This window comes from Balaenoptera musculus, chromosome 1, assembly GCF_009873245.2.
Source record: "Balaenoptera musculus isolate JJ_BM4_2016_0621 chromosome 1, mBalMus1.pri.v3, whole genome shotgun sequence".
Classification (NCBI taxonomy): domain Eukaryota; kingdom Metazoa; phylum Chordata; class Mammalia; order Artiodactyla; family Balaenopteridae; genus Balaenoptera; species Balaenoptera musculus.
This window is the reverse complement of record NC_045785.1, coordinates 105,407,662-105,424,419: the sequence shown is the minus strand read 5'-3', so window position 1 is coordinate 105,424,419 and position 16,758 is coordinate 105,407,662. Positions and strand designations below refer to the sequence as shown.

The 16,758-nt window shown below is 41.7% G+C and overlaps 1 long non-coding RNA gene across 1 annotated transcript in view; it reads right to left on the bottom strand.

Annotated features, from left to right (window-relative positions):
- Positions 1-5,320: 5,320 nt before the first annotated feature.
- The window catches only part of LOC118881037, a 147,436-nt gene continuing 135,998 nt past the window's right edge, over positions 5,321-16,758 (bottom strand). Inside the window, exon 4 of the long non-coding RNA XR_005016422.1 lies at positions 5,321-7,038. This is a non-coding gene — a long non-coding RNA (uncharacterized LOC118881037). The remainder of the gene's footprint in view (positions 7,039-16,758) is intronic.

Here is a 16,758-nt window from a genome sequence, read left to right as displayed (position 1 = left end):
TAAAAATATGTGTCCCAAATATTGCACAGGTCATACTTATACTAAAAAATTATTCATTGTTTATAGGAAATTCAAACTGAATTTGGTGGCCTCAATTTGTCTGACAACTCTAACCAGAATCCGTCATATTCCAAAGCTCCCCAGCCTTCAAGTCTGTCAGCACAGAGAGCCAGAGAGGAGTAGGACTCTGTACCAGACATGCAGAGAGACCCCAGAACACAGAAGTCTGTGTCCTAAGGGCATTCTTGGTCTAGCTAAAAACAGAGAAATCACGAAAGTTGATCTCAGGCGGCCTTGGCCTGCAGCAGCTTGAAGCAGGATTTTGGTTCCCAGCCAGAGACTGAGGTTGGGTCGCGGCCGTGAGAGCACTGAATCCTAGCCACTAGATCACCAGGGACCAGTGGCCAGCAACAAGGCCCTGGCCCTTCGGCTTTGCAGAAAAGAACTCCCACAAAGACGGAGAGTAGTGAAACAAGTAAAGTGTTTATTAGGAGGAAAAAGAGTACAGTACATGTGGATAGACACATGGGTGGGCTTAGAGAGAGAGTTGCACCCTTGTGGTAGTTTGTATCATGTTTATGGGGCATTTCTTGCAGGTTTCCTTTGACCAATCACCTTGCTTTGCCTGGCTCTGAGTCCGTATTTGGTATATCTCAGGGTCCTCCCCTGTGTGCGCGCACATCTCTTAGCCAAGATGGATTCTAGCGAAGAGGCCTATGGGTAGTTGACATCATTTACTAGGAGGTGGCGCCCCCTCCCTTCTTGACCTCCAGGGACCTTTTCTGCACATGTGTAGTCGGGGAGGTCTCCTTGATTTCGAGAATGAGGAATATGTGGTCCTTTATCTCTTATCTGGTCAGGGCCCAGCCTCCTCCATCATCCTGCTTTTATGGAATTTCTGCTATTATGGAGTTTCTGTCCACAGGAGAGAAACTGTTCAGCCTGGGGCCCGTATATCTCCTGCCTCCAAAGCAGCTGTTAGACACTTGTGTTGAGTCTCAAGCCAGCACCCTCTGGGGAGTCATGCTGGACCCCTTCCTCTCTGGCCACCTGATATCCACTCATTTCCCTCCCCAGTCCGTCCTTTTCACATTCTCTCAGGTACCTTCACTTGCCTCCATCTCCAACGTTGATCCATTTTCTCAACAATTTGCGTCTGAAGGACTGCAACAACCTCCTACCTGGGCTTTCTGTTTCCATTCTTGATTTTGACTGTCCATCCTCCACACTGATACCAGAGTGAAACTGCTTTCTTTTGAAATGACATGTTTCCTCTGATGATCATAGTAATCCATGTTCATTGCAGAAATATTAGAAAATTCCCACAGGAATAAAGGAAAAAATTTTAATCTTCCCTGGTTATTTTTCCACTCAAAATTTGTTCCAGGTTCTCATTTTCTACACAATAAGATCCGAACTCCAACATTGAGTAATCAAGTTAAGACCCTTGTGATTTAGCCTCACCTGCTTCTCCTGATTTTGCCTGACACAGTCTAGCTCATACCCCAAACTCCAGCCATACAACAGCCTTCCAGTCCCCTACACAGTGACCCATGCTCTTTGTCTAGGCCTTTGCAAAACCTTTTAATTCTTCTTCCTGTAAGTGGCTTCTTCTACAATGAACTAGCGAACTCCTATTTGTACTTCAGAACCCAGCTCCAATGTTACTTCTTGGAGCTTCACCTCCCAAGGCAGACCTAGAAATAATCTCCTTAGTGCTCCCATAGTCATCTATGCTTTCACAGTACTTGTCAACACCTTTCTTGTGGGTTTTTAAAAAAATAGTATGTTGAAATTATTTCTTTACACGTATATCATCCCATCTAAACTGTGAGGTTCTTAAGAGTAGAGACCGGACTTCCCTGGTGGCGCAGTGGTTAAGAATCCGTCTGCCAGTGCAGGGACATGGGTTCCATCCCTGGTCAGGGAAGATCCCACATGCCATGGAGCAACGAAGCCCGCATGCCACAACTACTGAGCTGGTGCTCTACAGCCCGCGAGCCACAACTACTGAGCCTGCGTGCCACAACTACTGAAGCCCATGAGCCTAGAGCCTGTGCTCTGCAACAAGAGAAGCCACTGCAATGATAAGCCCGCACACTGCAATGAAAAGTAACCACCGCTCACCGCCACTAGAGAAAGCCCACGTGCAGCAACAAAGACCCAACGCAGCCAAAAATAAATAAATTAATAAATTAATTTAAAAAAAAAGAAAGAGTAGAGACCATGTATCTCTGAAGCCTAGTAAAATGCCTGACCCAATTAGGAGCTCAATAAAATGCTTGTTAATCATTAAATTACTTAATTAGTGGTGCCCTTTCCTTTCCCACATCCTTCACGCATTCCACCAATGGCCTCATACAAATTGTTCTACCAATTAAACAGCTGATTTAAATGCTGTTGTTGCTTAACACTTGCCAATCCAAATACAGGATAAACATTTGTGATTTACCACAGTGGCTATTTCAGGGCTAGGCATAAATATTTGCTGAATGACTGAATAAGCTTCCCACAGACCTAGTAGAGGATGCAGCTCACAGTAAATGGTAAAACGTCCTGGTTAGGGATTCAAGGGTCTGGATTCCAGTCTCTGCTTTTCCAAGCTGTGCAAGTTACCATGGCTCACTGGGTCTTAGTGTCCTTGCCTATAAAATGTGGAGGTGGGTCCAGGGGTTCTCCTGGTCTTTTACATTTTTAAAGGGCACTGAACTTACAAATAATCTTACCAGCTGGGATTGAACATGTTAGTGATGACGGCTAACATTCATTAACTAAGGGCTGTAAATGAATGCTTTCATTTGATCCCCCCCAAAACCCTACTGGTTGACCACTATTATTAGCCCTGTTTTATAGGTGATACAATTAAAGCACATAGAATTTAAATACCTCTCAAGATTAATCAGTTAGTGATACAGCTGAGTATGAACTCAGTAAATCTGATTCCAGTCCTGGCTTCTTGAACAGGTCATCTCAAAAGTCCCCGACATTCCCCAAGTCTCTAAACTCATTAACACAAAAGCATAAGTTGCCAGCCTCCACAGCTCTGTATTAGGCATGTAGGGTGTCTAAGCCCCATACTGCTGCTAGCGGGTTTCAGAGGTTATATGAGCATGACAGAGTGGGAGGAGCTTGGACCAGGAACTACAAAACCTGAAAGTGAGCCCCAGGTCTGTGTCGGGCCAGCTGTGGGAACCTGGGGCCCCAAACTCAGTGAGTTTCAGTATTCTCCTCTCTAAAATGGTAACAATCCTAATCATGTCTGTACCTCCTACCCCACAGCACTGTTCTGAGGATCAAAAGAACAAGAGTATGTGAGAGCGCTTTGTAAATTGCAAAGTGCCATACAAATATGAGTTATTATTATCTCCAGCTGGGGTTGTCTGGGACTACTTCAATAAGGGCATTATAAATGATTGATAAGACTTTATGTGGTATTTGTGCTTTAAGAGAGAACAAGTCTTAAGTCAAATGACTGAAACTCTGGTATGGAATGTTGGTTGCAGCATCTAGACAGCGGGATTTGGGCACGTGAATAGGGGGTTTGGGCCCAAATCCAAAAGACCAGTCGGCTTAACTTAGATTCCAAGGTTAGGAATTGCTATTAAATGTTGATTATTATTTAGTTATTCATTGAACAGGTCAAAGAAAGTAATAATACTAGCAAATATTTATTTGAATGCTTACCTTGTATCAGGCATTATTGTACATATTTAATATCTCCATATATTTAATTCTTAATCCAGTGAGATGAATATCTCTATGGGGAATATGACTATCCCATTTTCCATATGAGAAAAATAAGGCTCAGAGAAGTTATGAAGCTTTTCTAGGGTCACACAGCTAATAAGTGGTGGAGCTTGGATTTGAACCCAGTCTTTCTGACCCCTAAGCCAGAAGGAACAAGGAAGGGATGGAAAGAGGGAAGGAAAAAGGAAAGGAAAGAAGGAAGAAAGGAAGGATGGAAAGAAGGAAGTCTATATACTGAATACTCCTCGGGTGTATTTTTCTGAGACCCTACCAGACAGAGATCTAGAACCCAGTAATGTCCAAATGAAACACGTCCTGACGGAGTCAAAGAAAGATCTTTGGGCCTATCCTTGCCATAAGGTAGAGCGTGTTCATCTTCACATCTATGGACTGCAATGGAACCACTACCACCGTGATGAAAATATAAACTGAGTGCTGTGGAAACGCGGGGGGTGGGGGCAGGCAAGGGTTGGGGACTTGGCAGAGGTGATGCCTGGGTGAGTCTTCGAGAATTCATAGGATCCAGCCAGGCAGAGCTGGGGGAGGAGGCGGGAGACCACATAATGCGGGTGGCACTACAAGTAATCCAGTGGTATTACATGGAAAAGACAGTGGGGGAGAGGCAAGGTATGAGGCTAAAAGTGCAAGTAAGATCCAGGTCATGTGTGCCAGGAAGCCTCTGACAAGTCAAGAAGCTTGCACCCCATCCTGTAAATGACAGAGAGCCGTAAATGGTCTTAAGCAGAGTTAGGTTTATAATTTTGATATTCACTCTGCCTAGAGTAGGGAGGCTGGATTTGATGGGTAGAGGGCAGGGCAGGAGGTAGGAAGAGTGTTCAAGATTCGATTCCACTACTCCAGACAAGAGATTATGAGCTCTATAACTAGGGAAGTCACAATAGAGCTGACGAAGGGACTTCCCTGGTGGTCCAGTGGGTAAGACTCCATGCTCCCAATGCAGGGGGCCTGGGTTCGATCCCTGGTTGGGGAACTAGATCCCGCATGCATGCCACAACTAAGAGTTCACGTGCCACAACTAAGAAGTCCACATGCTGCAACTAAGACCTGGCACAGCCAAAATAAATAAATAAATAATATAATAAATAAATATTTAAATAAATAGAGCTGATGAAGAGACTGAAGAGATATTTAGGAGGTATTTTTAGGTGCATTTAGTGATTAGATTGAAGTGGAGTGGCTGCCAATGGAAATGTCTCGGTTGATACCTGTGTTTCTTGATTCAATGACTGGAGAAACTATGGCACTGCCAGCAGGGGTTTGGAGTGCTGGAAGAGGGGCAATTCAGAGAAGTGGATTTGTCCAGCAGCAGACTGGAAAGAATAAACATGAAACAGTGGGAAGCAGTCTGGGCTAGAGAGATTCATTTGATTTGTTAAAAAATAATTTATCAACTACAGTGTGTCAACATTTGGCTAGGTGTTAGACTTGGAAGTCAGGCTAGAATAGGTTATGTCGCAGTAACAAACAATTCCCAAATCTCAGTGACTTAAGCCAAAAACAAAAGTTTATTTCTCAATCATACTACAATGTCAAATATGTGTTGTTCAGGGGCTGTGTTCTACATCATCACCCAGGGACCCAAGTTGACAAAGTTGTATCATCTTGTAACTTCAGCATCTAGAACACAAGTCCTCCTCAGTCACCTTGGCAAGAGAAGAGAGAGACTAAAGAATCACACATGGCCTTCTACCCCCTGAGCTGGAAGTGACATACATCATATCTGCTCACATATCACTGCTAGAGATGGTTTCATGGCCCCACCTAAATGCAGGGGCTGGGAAATGTAAAGGAACAAATATTGTTTGTGGTGAGCATTACTGTCTCTGCTGTATCAGGCATCAGAGTATGAGAGGTGAGGACATCCAGGAGAGAAAAGATGGTGTCAATTAAGGTGGAGCCCATAGAGTGAAAAGAGAGTGGTGAAGGGTGAAACCTCCTAGGAGTGAAAGGTGCAGGAGGAGTGGAGGCCAAGGAGGAGCTGAAAAGTGACATTAAAAGAGATAAGAGCTAGGAGCCAATAGCCTCACTCACACCAAGGGTCTGCAAGGAGGTCCAGGGTGACAAATGTGGCCAGAGCAGCAGTGGGATAAAGACTGACGCTTCCTCTACATTTGGCGATCAAGAGGGGTCTGGAGAACATTTCAATACACATGTTTCTGTGGAGGGAATATTTAACCAGATTATTGTAGAAAACATGGTGACTCTAGAACTATGTGGGAAAGGGCTGTGTTCCCATAGCCCCTAGATGTTATTCTAAAAGTCATGGTGGCAACTCAGGGAGCCCATCTATATCTCGCAATATTATTTAACATGCTTAATAAATTTTTAATTGATGACTATCCAACTGGGTAAGATAAGACCTGTAAAAGTACAAGCCGTGATCACTGAAATGGCCCTCAAGCTTTGTAAACTGTCAAACGAAAAGATATGTTTACCTATTATTCATTAATATCCTTGTGTAGTAGCAATACCAGCACTTGAGAAGTTTATCCAAAGTACAGTTATTGCTAACTAATAATCCTTGGATTTAATTGGGAGCTCACATTTGTGGTTTCCTATTGTCCCAGGAGAAGAGGGTCTCATTACTTCCTTTTTGTTTTTTCTCTTGAGAAAACTGACCTAAGGAATAAATGACTAGTCCATGATATTTTGACTATATAGCTGTTGAGAACTTCTGGGAAAGAGGAGCATGGAAGAGACATTTGTTGAGTACCTGTTACATGCCAGGCAATTCCCATACATAATTTCCCTCAATCTTCACAACCACTCAGGAAAAGAGATCTCTTTTATCCTCATTTTACAGAAGTGGCAAAATTGAATAGAAGGCCCCAGTTTGCAGACTCCAGGGGCTCTGTCCCATTTGCTATCAGCTGAGTGGAGCCTGAAAGTGGGCCCCCATTTCCATTTCTCACAGGATGGCTGTGGATTTCTCAGTTCCCATCAGTCCAAAGCCAAGAGGAGGCAGATGAAAGGCATCCCGGATCTGTGGACAGCTGCTATGCCTTCCGAGGGACGGACTTCCAGCTTCTAGCCACATGCACGAAAGGGGCTGTTTCCATCTGCCCACCTGTCAGGCTTCCCCTTGCTTGGGCTTCTTTCCTCCCTCCTTGGAGTTTCTTCAATAAAACATTTCACTCCCTTGCAAAGCATCTCTCCTGTGCGGCATGGGGAGGGCCCAGTATGGTTCCATTTAGCTCACCGGGGATGAGGAGGCATCCTCCCTTCACATAACTCTCCCAGCAAGTGGTATCTGTTTCCTCTCCCTCAAAACTATGGAAAAAAAAAAAAAACAAACAAGTTCTGGTTAACCTAGCCTTCCAACCCACAGATCTCCTGAGTCCCACTCCCACAGTCTCTGCATCACCCTGGATCTTTAGACTCCTGACTCCCAGAAAGGCTGAAGGGAGGGACCGAGTGTGGAGCCACCTTCTGGCCATGCATTGAACTGCACGTTTCTTAGTAGGTGCTTCAGGGAGGCAAGATGCTCTGGCCTTTCTCTCCAGCGGGCTGCTGTCACCTCCCCACAGACACTTCTGGGAGAAGCGGAATCAACTCTGCCCAAGACCCTCTGGGGTGAACGGACACATCAGTAAGTCCACACGTGGGGAGGGACAGATCAAACTTTCCAAACTGTACAGAAGTTTGGCTTTTGGCAGGCTCCCCTTTCAGCATCTTCCCTTCCCCCTCCAGTGCCCAAGGCTGGATCCTCTCCCTGTACCTGTTTTAGTCTTTCTTCTTTAAACGCCACCAAAGGACTGACCAGAGTCACCCGGGAGGCTTGAGAAAGCACAGATTGTTGGGGCCCATGCCCAGAGTCTCTGATTTGCATTTCACTGAGAATTTACATCTTACTGAATTTCCATTGGTTCTTAACCCCGGTTGCAAATTTGAATCACTGTTTAAAACTATATATATATATATATATATATATATATATATATATATATATATATATATATATATATATATATATGGCGTATATCTGTGTGTTAGGGGGGATTTTGCAGACCAATTAACACCCCCCCCCAATCCAGGGCAATTCTAAAATGCAGTCAGGCTGAGAACCTCTGTAAATTCACACCAGATCTTCAACTCCCAGAGGTTTTTCATCCTGAATAAAGAGATTTAAGAAAATTTTCATCATAAAACAGCTAGACCGTAAGAAATACATCTCTAAAATTAAAATTTCAGGCACTTGTGCAGATTGAGGGAAAGGGTGGAAATGTATCAAAAGAAGTCAACCTCCCTGGTATCCCTTGTATTACATTGCCTGCTTAAGCTGCCAGAATAATGGAGTGGTAACCAGCATGGAACTCTGAAGACAGGTTCCAGCTCCACTCCTTCACTCACTATGTGACCTGGGCCAGCTATTTAACTTCTCTACACCTCAGTTTTCACATCTGTGAAATGGAGACAATAAGCACACTATTATGTAAGGTTGTTACGAGGAATAAATGAAACAATTCAGGCCCTCACACATAATTAGAATTTCATCAGAGACAACTACTATATTACAGTTACTATTGTTACCACTATTGTTCTTTTTATAACTCTTTGGAGCAGCCATGAGAGAGCTAGTAGATTTTTATCCTGACTCCAAGCTTGAGGACCTTTCTCTGTGAGTTGTAAGATGTGTGGATTTGGTGCCTGAGAACCTTTCCACTTCCAATTTCAACTCCATAACTTGTTACTGGTCTGTGATCCATCCCAACTACCATCCTTGCCAGAATGTCCACCATAATCCTTAAACGCTACGTGTCCAGACCTAACACATGACCTTGTTCCCTCACCTGCCCTCACATCCTGTGGGACCTCTCTCTAGGAATGGTACCTCCATCTACCACCTACTCAACTGCCTCAGCTAAAAACCTGGGAGTCATTCTAGGCTCCTCCCTCTTGTTCACTGCCCACCACTCACTACCAAAGCACCAACTAACCAAACAAACAATTACTTACCAGGTCCTGCCAGTTCTTCTCATTCTTAAATCAATCTATTGTGCATGCCCTCTGCTGCTGCCCGTGTTCAGGCTCTCACACCTGGACTATTCTAACAGTCCCTTACTGGTCTCTATCACTAATTCTTAGTTCTCCTATCTCATGTACCATGTTACCACTAGGGAGAAACAAATATAATCATGCTATGCCCCTGCTCAAAACTCTCCAGTGGTTTTCTATCATCCATCAGGTTGAACTGGGCTTTCAACACAGACACCTACAGGCAACACAAACTCAGGGTATGGACCATTGGTAAAACAATATACACTCAGCTGTTTGCACTGTGACCTGCCTAGGTATGTGGCTTTTCAAATCTCTGTGCAAACCAAACAAAACATCTCTTAGCTGTGAAGTCCTCAGGCCACCAGTCTGAACCACTCCTGGTCTATCATACAAATTCTAATTTCTTTGGTATGTCCTGCAAGGCCTTTTCTGGTGTGGGTCTTGTTACCTTTCTAGCCTTGTCTCAACTTCTCTCTCCTTGCACCTTATGCATGTGTAATCCTGAATTACTAGTAGTTCCCTGAATAGGTCATGTGCTCTTGCACCTCATGTTTTTGCTCATACTGTGCCTTCTAATAGAATTCCCTTCTTCTTGGTATCCTGGGCAAATCTAGTTTACATTTGATAGTTCAGTTCAAAGGTTAGCTATGCATGGTTCCCCAGACTAACTTAGTCCTCCCTCTCCTACTCCTATCTGCTAATCTGACAGTGACCACATGTGTTGAAATTATTTATTTCATTTCATATTGATTCCCTCCACTAGTCTCATAAACTCCTTAAAGCCAGGGGCTGTCTTTTAATTTAAGTATCCCCAGCTCTCAGTATGGTGCCTGGTATAGAGTCTAGTGAGTACACAAATGGAGGAATGGCATCAGCTAACATTTCAAGTGCTTCCTGAATTCCAGGTACTGACCTAAGCACCTTACATACATTATTTTTTAAACCCTGTATTGAGTATACCTAAACTGAGAGAAAAGAGGCAGGTCTAGGATGGGTTTCTCTGTGTAATGTACACATGGGGGCTGTTCCTAAGAGCTTCATGCTCAGATGAAAGTGATTAAAAATGTCTGCAAGGGTAGGGTTTGAGCATTTGGGATGCTCCAGAGTGATATATGATTACCCTCTCCTACTATATTGAAATTATTAATTTTATTCCCTATAAGGTAGTAAAGTCCATGAGGGCAAGTACTACAGTTTCTGTCTCAAAATTCTCAGCACCTCATATCATACCTGGACACGGTGGGACCTGTGTAAATGTTAGATAAATGAATGAGTGGAAGTTCTGGTAGATCTCTTACTACATGTGTTTGGGAAGCTCTGAAATCCTGGATACAGGACTCTGGCAGGCTCTGTGTTTTCTCTGACTTTTCCCTTCAGAAATGTGCTGGGTACCTTGGGTATATAGGTTATGTATTATTGATCATAAATAAATGCTGAATCTGAGAAAAAGGGAAAAAGAGAAAGATGGGCTAGAGAAAATGATATTAAATATGGAAAAGAAAGTAATAAATAGAAGAATAAGGAAATTAGAAAGCAATTGCAGACATGATTTGGAGATCAAACTTCACATTTCACTTGCCACGCTAAAAAATATTCCTGCAATTAAGCTACACGGCCACGAGATGTCAGTAAAGTAATAACGTGTCTCATCAAGATTTACCAATCTCTGGAATTCCAGACTACAACATTAGGCTCAACCTCCTACAGAGATTTATAATTACAAAGTTCCTTTGTTATAGTGATGGGGGAAAAAGTTTATTAAAACAGATAACATTAAGTAAACAAAGTAAGAATCAAACATATTATACTTTCAAGGAAAATATAAAAGTACACAAATTCTACAAATATCTAAATGTATTTCTTGATTACTGTATAATAGCTAAAATTCCTAGCTCGAACTTCAACTGTTATAGTCCTTTCAGCAATTTCTGTCTAAGATTAAATAGAGATATTAAAGTTGGTTCACTCACCTATTCAAACTATTATCAATTCCTTCCTTCCCACTTGTCATCCTGGCCCCCTTACCCCAAACCTCCATCCTACCCCTCACTATACACACACAGCTTCATGACACTCAGAGTTTGCTGTAGAACCTTCTGTGTAGAACATAATAAATTAATGTTTACTTCCATAGCTAATTCTCATGCAATTCCCTGAGTGAATCTCTTTTAAGTATGTCTAACTTACATCTTCTTCACATGAGGAAAATAAGCTAATCCATGTAAAGTGTTATAATTTAATTCCCCAACTGTCTGATCAATCATATTAGGCTCCCTCTGTGTCCTCCCCCACCCCCATTATGTTTTATCAACACCTTCATGCTTTAATTTTTTGGAAGCTATACAGTGCTGAATTTTACTCATCAGCCCTAGTTCAAGGTTTGGCTTTAGTAATCCCCTTGCAGCTGACAGTGAGGTAGTGGCCAAGCTTTGAACTCTGAGCCAGACAGAACTGAATTTACATCTTAGTTCCACCGCTTCTTTCTGCCTTTGTGAAAGGTAAATGTATCCTTCAGAATAGGAAAGGTTATGTTACATAACAAGCAGCTCTAAAATTTCAGTGACTTGAAACAAAAGGGTATTTCTCACTCACACTGCATGTCCAGATCAGGTTGGCAGAAAACCTCTGCTCATTCTAGTCACTCAGGGACCCAGGTTTTTGCAGCCTCCTTCCTCTACATGGCATAAGATGTCTCAAGTTATCCACAGTCATCTCAGTTGGCAAGGAGCTGAGTCAGAGGGTTTTGTACTGTCATCTAAATACTCTGGCTCACAGTTGTTCTGGACACAATTCATTGGTCAGGGCATATCATATGGCCATGTCTAGCTTCAAGGGTGTGAAGAAGTACAATGTTCTATGTCTCCAAAGGAAAGGTGAGCTGAGTATTGGCCAGCAGTAGAAACACCTGCTAGCGTCTGGCTTCAGTCTCCAAAATTAGTGTTGCCTTCTTAATATGGCGGAACATAATCATCCCCTCCCCAAGGAGACAGCTGAAATATCCCAAGTCAGGTATTAAATTCAAAGTCTAGGATCTCTGAATGAAGCATAGATGTCCCTTCCTCATGGTATCTTACACTTTAATTTTTATGTCAGGTCTGGATGTGGCATCTTTTTATCTCAAGAGGTATGAACTAAAAAGCCATGTGATCTGTCCCCACTCCTCAATTCACAGTGATAAACTAGGGGCGTGGTAACCTCAATAAACACCGCATTCAGAAAAAAAGGAAGAATGGAGACACACAGCAAATACTGGCCTGCAAAAATTCTGAACCCTACTGGGTTAACCTTTTGAGGCCCCCTGCTTCGAGTGGAAATGTACTTTGATTAATCTTTGATTCATCAGGTTGAAAGAGCTCCCGCATCCATTTTTCTCTATCCCTTCTGTATCCACACTATGGGATGTTCTTCTTTTATCCCTCTGACTACATCTAAAATAGGCATTAGGGAATATGATTTCTTAGGGAACTGAGAATTTATCCCAGTCTACTTCCTGCCCTAGATGATTAGAAGCCCAGGTCTTGACAGTCACCATCTTTTTAGTCAAAGCCCATGATTCCTTGATGTTTAACTCTCAAAAACTCACTGGCCTGAAACTCCCCATATATTGGATTTCAGTTAGCTTTATGTGCTGCTAACCACACGCTCAGTCCTTTCTGAAAGATGGCTTCCATATTTGCTCTTTCTTTTCTTTCTCACTCCCATGTCTATCTCTAGACTTAAGTGTCACATCTTTATTTTTTATTTACTGAGTACCTCACCCTTCACTGAATCTTTAAGACACTCTACTCCATTCAGAGGTTTTAACAACTGTGTATAATGACTATACCTTCAATTTGATCCTCCCCATAAGGCTGAATTTTAATTAGCCTTTGTTGATCACAGCCTTTCTTATTCTTATCTTTTATGGTTAAGAATTGAGAAGCAGTTGATTTTGCAACCCTTCTGGTCCCTGAATTTTTAAGTCTTCTCTAGCATCTTGCTACATATAGCCAACTAAAACCAGTGCACACTACAGTATTCTGTTTTCCAACCTCTTCTCATGGATCTGAAATTAATTAGGTGCATGATATGCCTCCAAAATGACTGAAGGTGACAGTTTTATCAAATGCTTTCCCATTAAATAACATGGATTGTCAACTTCCCAGCCTCCAACAACAGTTTTCTTACCACCTACCACCTGGTCTATAAATTAGCCAATGTCACATATTTTGGGGGTCGCATTGGAGGGTTTTTTTATTGTTGTTGTTACAATATCACCCTTCTTCCAGCTCTAACATCTATATCAGTCATAATAGTCTAGGCTATGCTTTGGTAAACAATAACCCTAGAATTTTAGTGGTTTGAAACAACAAGGTTGTGGTTACTCTTATACGTTCAATGCAGATTGGCAGGGAAGCTCTGCTCATTGTAATCCCGTAGAAAACCAGCTGATGGAGGCTCTGTCACCACTCCCGAAACATGGGAGGCCCTTACCCTGGGTCATAAATGCTCCAGCCTAGAAGTAACTTACATGACTCCCCCCGGAAACTCAATGGACAGAAGTAGGCACATGACCAAACTACATTCAAAGGGTCATATCCTTAATCCATTCAGTGGGTTTTGCTTTTTACTTTCTTACCATATACACAAAGCAGGGCACTGGTGGCAGTGTCTGCCGTACTACATGCCTCCTCTATGCACTTCAGTTTATTCACTTATGAAAAAATCAAGGTGATATCTCATTTGTGTTTTGGAGAGGTTCCCGCTGACTTTGGTAAGGGGAAGGGATTGCATGTTTAATGGGCAGTGGAGCACAGGATGGAAGTAAGGAGGCCAGCTAGCTAGCAAGCTGCTGTGGTAGTCCAGACGAGAGAGGATAATACACATGAATCAATGGATTTGAAGATTATGAAGATCAGTCAAGATCGACAGTGACTAGAACAGGATAAGCTCCAACTCATAAAACAATTCCAACTGTAGGTCAACAGAAGAAGCTTATATTTTTCAGCAATGGTAAGGATATCATACTCTGAGTGACACTCAGGCTAAAACTGAACCACCAACCCAGAAAAAAGCAGCTTGACACACCTCTAAGACCAAAGGGTGAATATTTCAGAATGTGGAGAACAGCTAAAATTTTTTGTCAACTGCTCCCATTTAGCCTTGCTCATTGGGTTCTCATTTAAACCATAGTTTGTAACCTCAGACTCTAAACCTTGCAGCTACTCATGGCTGTAATTTTTACCCTAAATTTACAGGAACAGATGCTGGATATATTTTTCTATCTCTCTATCCTTACACTGTGGTTCTTTCATTTTCCCTTCAATGTCTCCTTTTGGGATTAATGAAAACTCTGTGTGCTGGGAAAGGAGGCCCTTTCCATTTTCTTACCCAAATTCCTCCCCTGTCAAGTTCTCTAGTTTCCTGTGAAAGAGTTACTGCCACAGAATCTTCAGACTTCATTATTAGATTTGGTTTTTGTTAATGTCTGTTAATGGTCTTGAGAGAGGTGATAACTGCATATTAATGAGATTCACAAAGGAGCCAAATTGAAAGCTGTTGCAAACTCCAGTGGTGACAGCAATAAACTGGAGAGAACTGACAACCAGGGATAACACAATGTGGTGAAACACACATTGTGGTACAGATACTTCAGGGGAAAGAAGTGGGAGTTCAGACATTTTTTTTTTTTTAAAGGAAAGAAGCAATGTAGAAAGCAGCAGTCAATAGAAGGTCTTAAGGATGAAATGAAAAAAAAAAATGCCAAAGTTGCAAAAACTTGTCACTGAGAGAGGAAGTTGAGAAGGTTGTGGTAATTCTACTGACATCCATCTCTGTCCTCCACCTTACATTTCTCCCCCATCAACGATGGTCACATGACCCAGGTCTAGCAAGTCAGTGTATCCTAAAACACAGTTTCTGGTTCTGGTGTAGATATGTAACTTCACTTAGTCTAATGAGACTCACTTCTGGGATAGTTTTTGTTTAACTGTAAGTTATACAGGTAATATAAGCCTGTAGCTGTCAGGGCACACCTAATGGAGAAGCCCTGGCTGTGACTGGAACCACAAAGAAAAAAAGCAGGGATGACAGTGGGTGTGGTGTGGGGGGAAGAAAGTGAATGAGCTTTCTGGAACCAGTCATGCCTGAAGCTGTAAATCTTGTTCAGTTATTTGTATTAACAAAGTCCTTTCTATACGGAAGCCAGAAGCCAGTTTGAATTCGTTTCTTCATCTGCAAATGAAAGGGTACTAACCCAAGACATGTTTTCAAACATATTGCCCTTTCTTCCTTTATATCATTTACCCTCTAGCCATACTGGATAACTCCAATTTCCAGAGTATTTTGGAGAAGTTATTCTTTTGAGGGCTTGCTTCAAGCAGTTTCCTTCTCTTGAAAGGGAATAACACCCATCTTACTAGGTTTATTTGTAGAAAACCTCCCAACTTTATGATCCAAGTCAGACCATTTCTTTTTGGACATCCCTCCTGAACACTCAGCAGAATGTCATCTTTTCTTTCTTTGCTTTACTATATGAAGAGACTAAGAGACTTGGAAAAAGAAGAACAAAGTTGGAGAATTAAAATTATTTGATTGAAAGATTTACTATAAAGCTACAGTAATTGTGTCAGTCAGGGTTCTCTAGGGAAACAAAACCAATAGGGGGACATACCTATATATAGATATATAGATAGATTTATACAGGAGAGAACACTGACTGATATATATATTTTAAGGAATTAGCTCACATGATTGTGGGGACCGCAAGTATGAAATCTATAGGGCAGGATGGCAATTTGGGCAGGAGTTAATATTAAGTCTTGAGGTAGAATTTCCTATCCAGGAAACCTCAGTTTTTGCTCTTCAGACCTTTCAAATGATTGGATGAGATCCACCCACATTACTGAGGGTAGTCTCCTTTACTTAAAGTCAACTGATTGTAGATGTTAACCACAACTACAAAATACCTTCACAAAAAGAATCTAAAAAAAACCCCAGAAAACAAAAAACCTTCACAGCGACATCTAGATTAGGGTTTGCTTATATAACTGGCTACTATAGCCTAGCCAAACTGGCATGTAAAAGTAACCATCACAGTAATCAAGACAATGTGGTATTGACATGAAAACAAACAAATGGATTAATGGAATAGAACAGAGAGTCTGGAAATAGAAGTATACACATACGGATAACTGATTTTGATAGAGGTACAAGGGCAGACACAGTAGACCAATACACAAAAAATGAACCTCTCACCACATAAAAACTTAACTCAAAATGGATCATGGACCTAAATGTAAATCCTAAAACTATAAAATCATAGGAGAAACCCTTTGTTACCTTGGGTTAGGTAAAGATTTCTCAGATATAATACCAAAAGAACAATCCATAAAAGGATAAATTGATGAATTAGACTTAATATAAAAATTTTAGACCCTATTAAGAGAATGAAAAGCTAAGTCACAGACTGCAACTATTTGCACAGCACAAATCTGAAAACGACTTGTGTCTAGTATTTAGAAAGAACTCTCAAAATTTAACAATAAGAAAACAACCAACACAATTAAAAAGTGGGCAAAAAGTGTTAATAGATACTTTGCCAAAGAAGATATTTAGATGGCAAATAAGCACGTGAAAAGATGTTCAACGTTGTTAGTCCTTAAGGAAATACAAATTAAACCCCAAATGAGATATTACTACATACCTATCAGATTGAGGAAATAAAAAGACTGATCCTACCAATGCTGGAAAGGATGGAGAGGAACTTCAACACTCTTACATTGCTGGTGGGATGTAATATGGCCCATCCTCTTTGGAAACAAATTTGGGAGTTTCACAGATGGTTAAACATACACCTAGCATATAATGTAAACATTCTACTCTTACATACTGGCCCAGGAGAAATGAAGACATTTGTCTAGATAAAGAGTTGTACATGAATGTTCATAGGAGCTTTATTTGTAGTAGCCCACCACCGCTGTAAACAACCCGAATACTTATCAGCAGATGAAT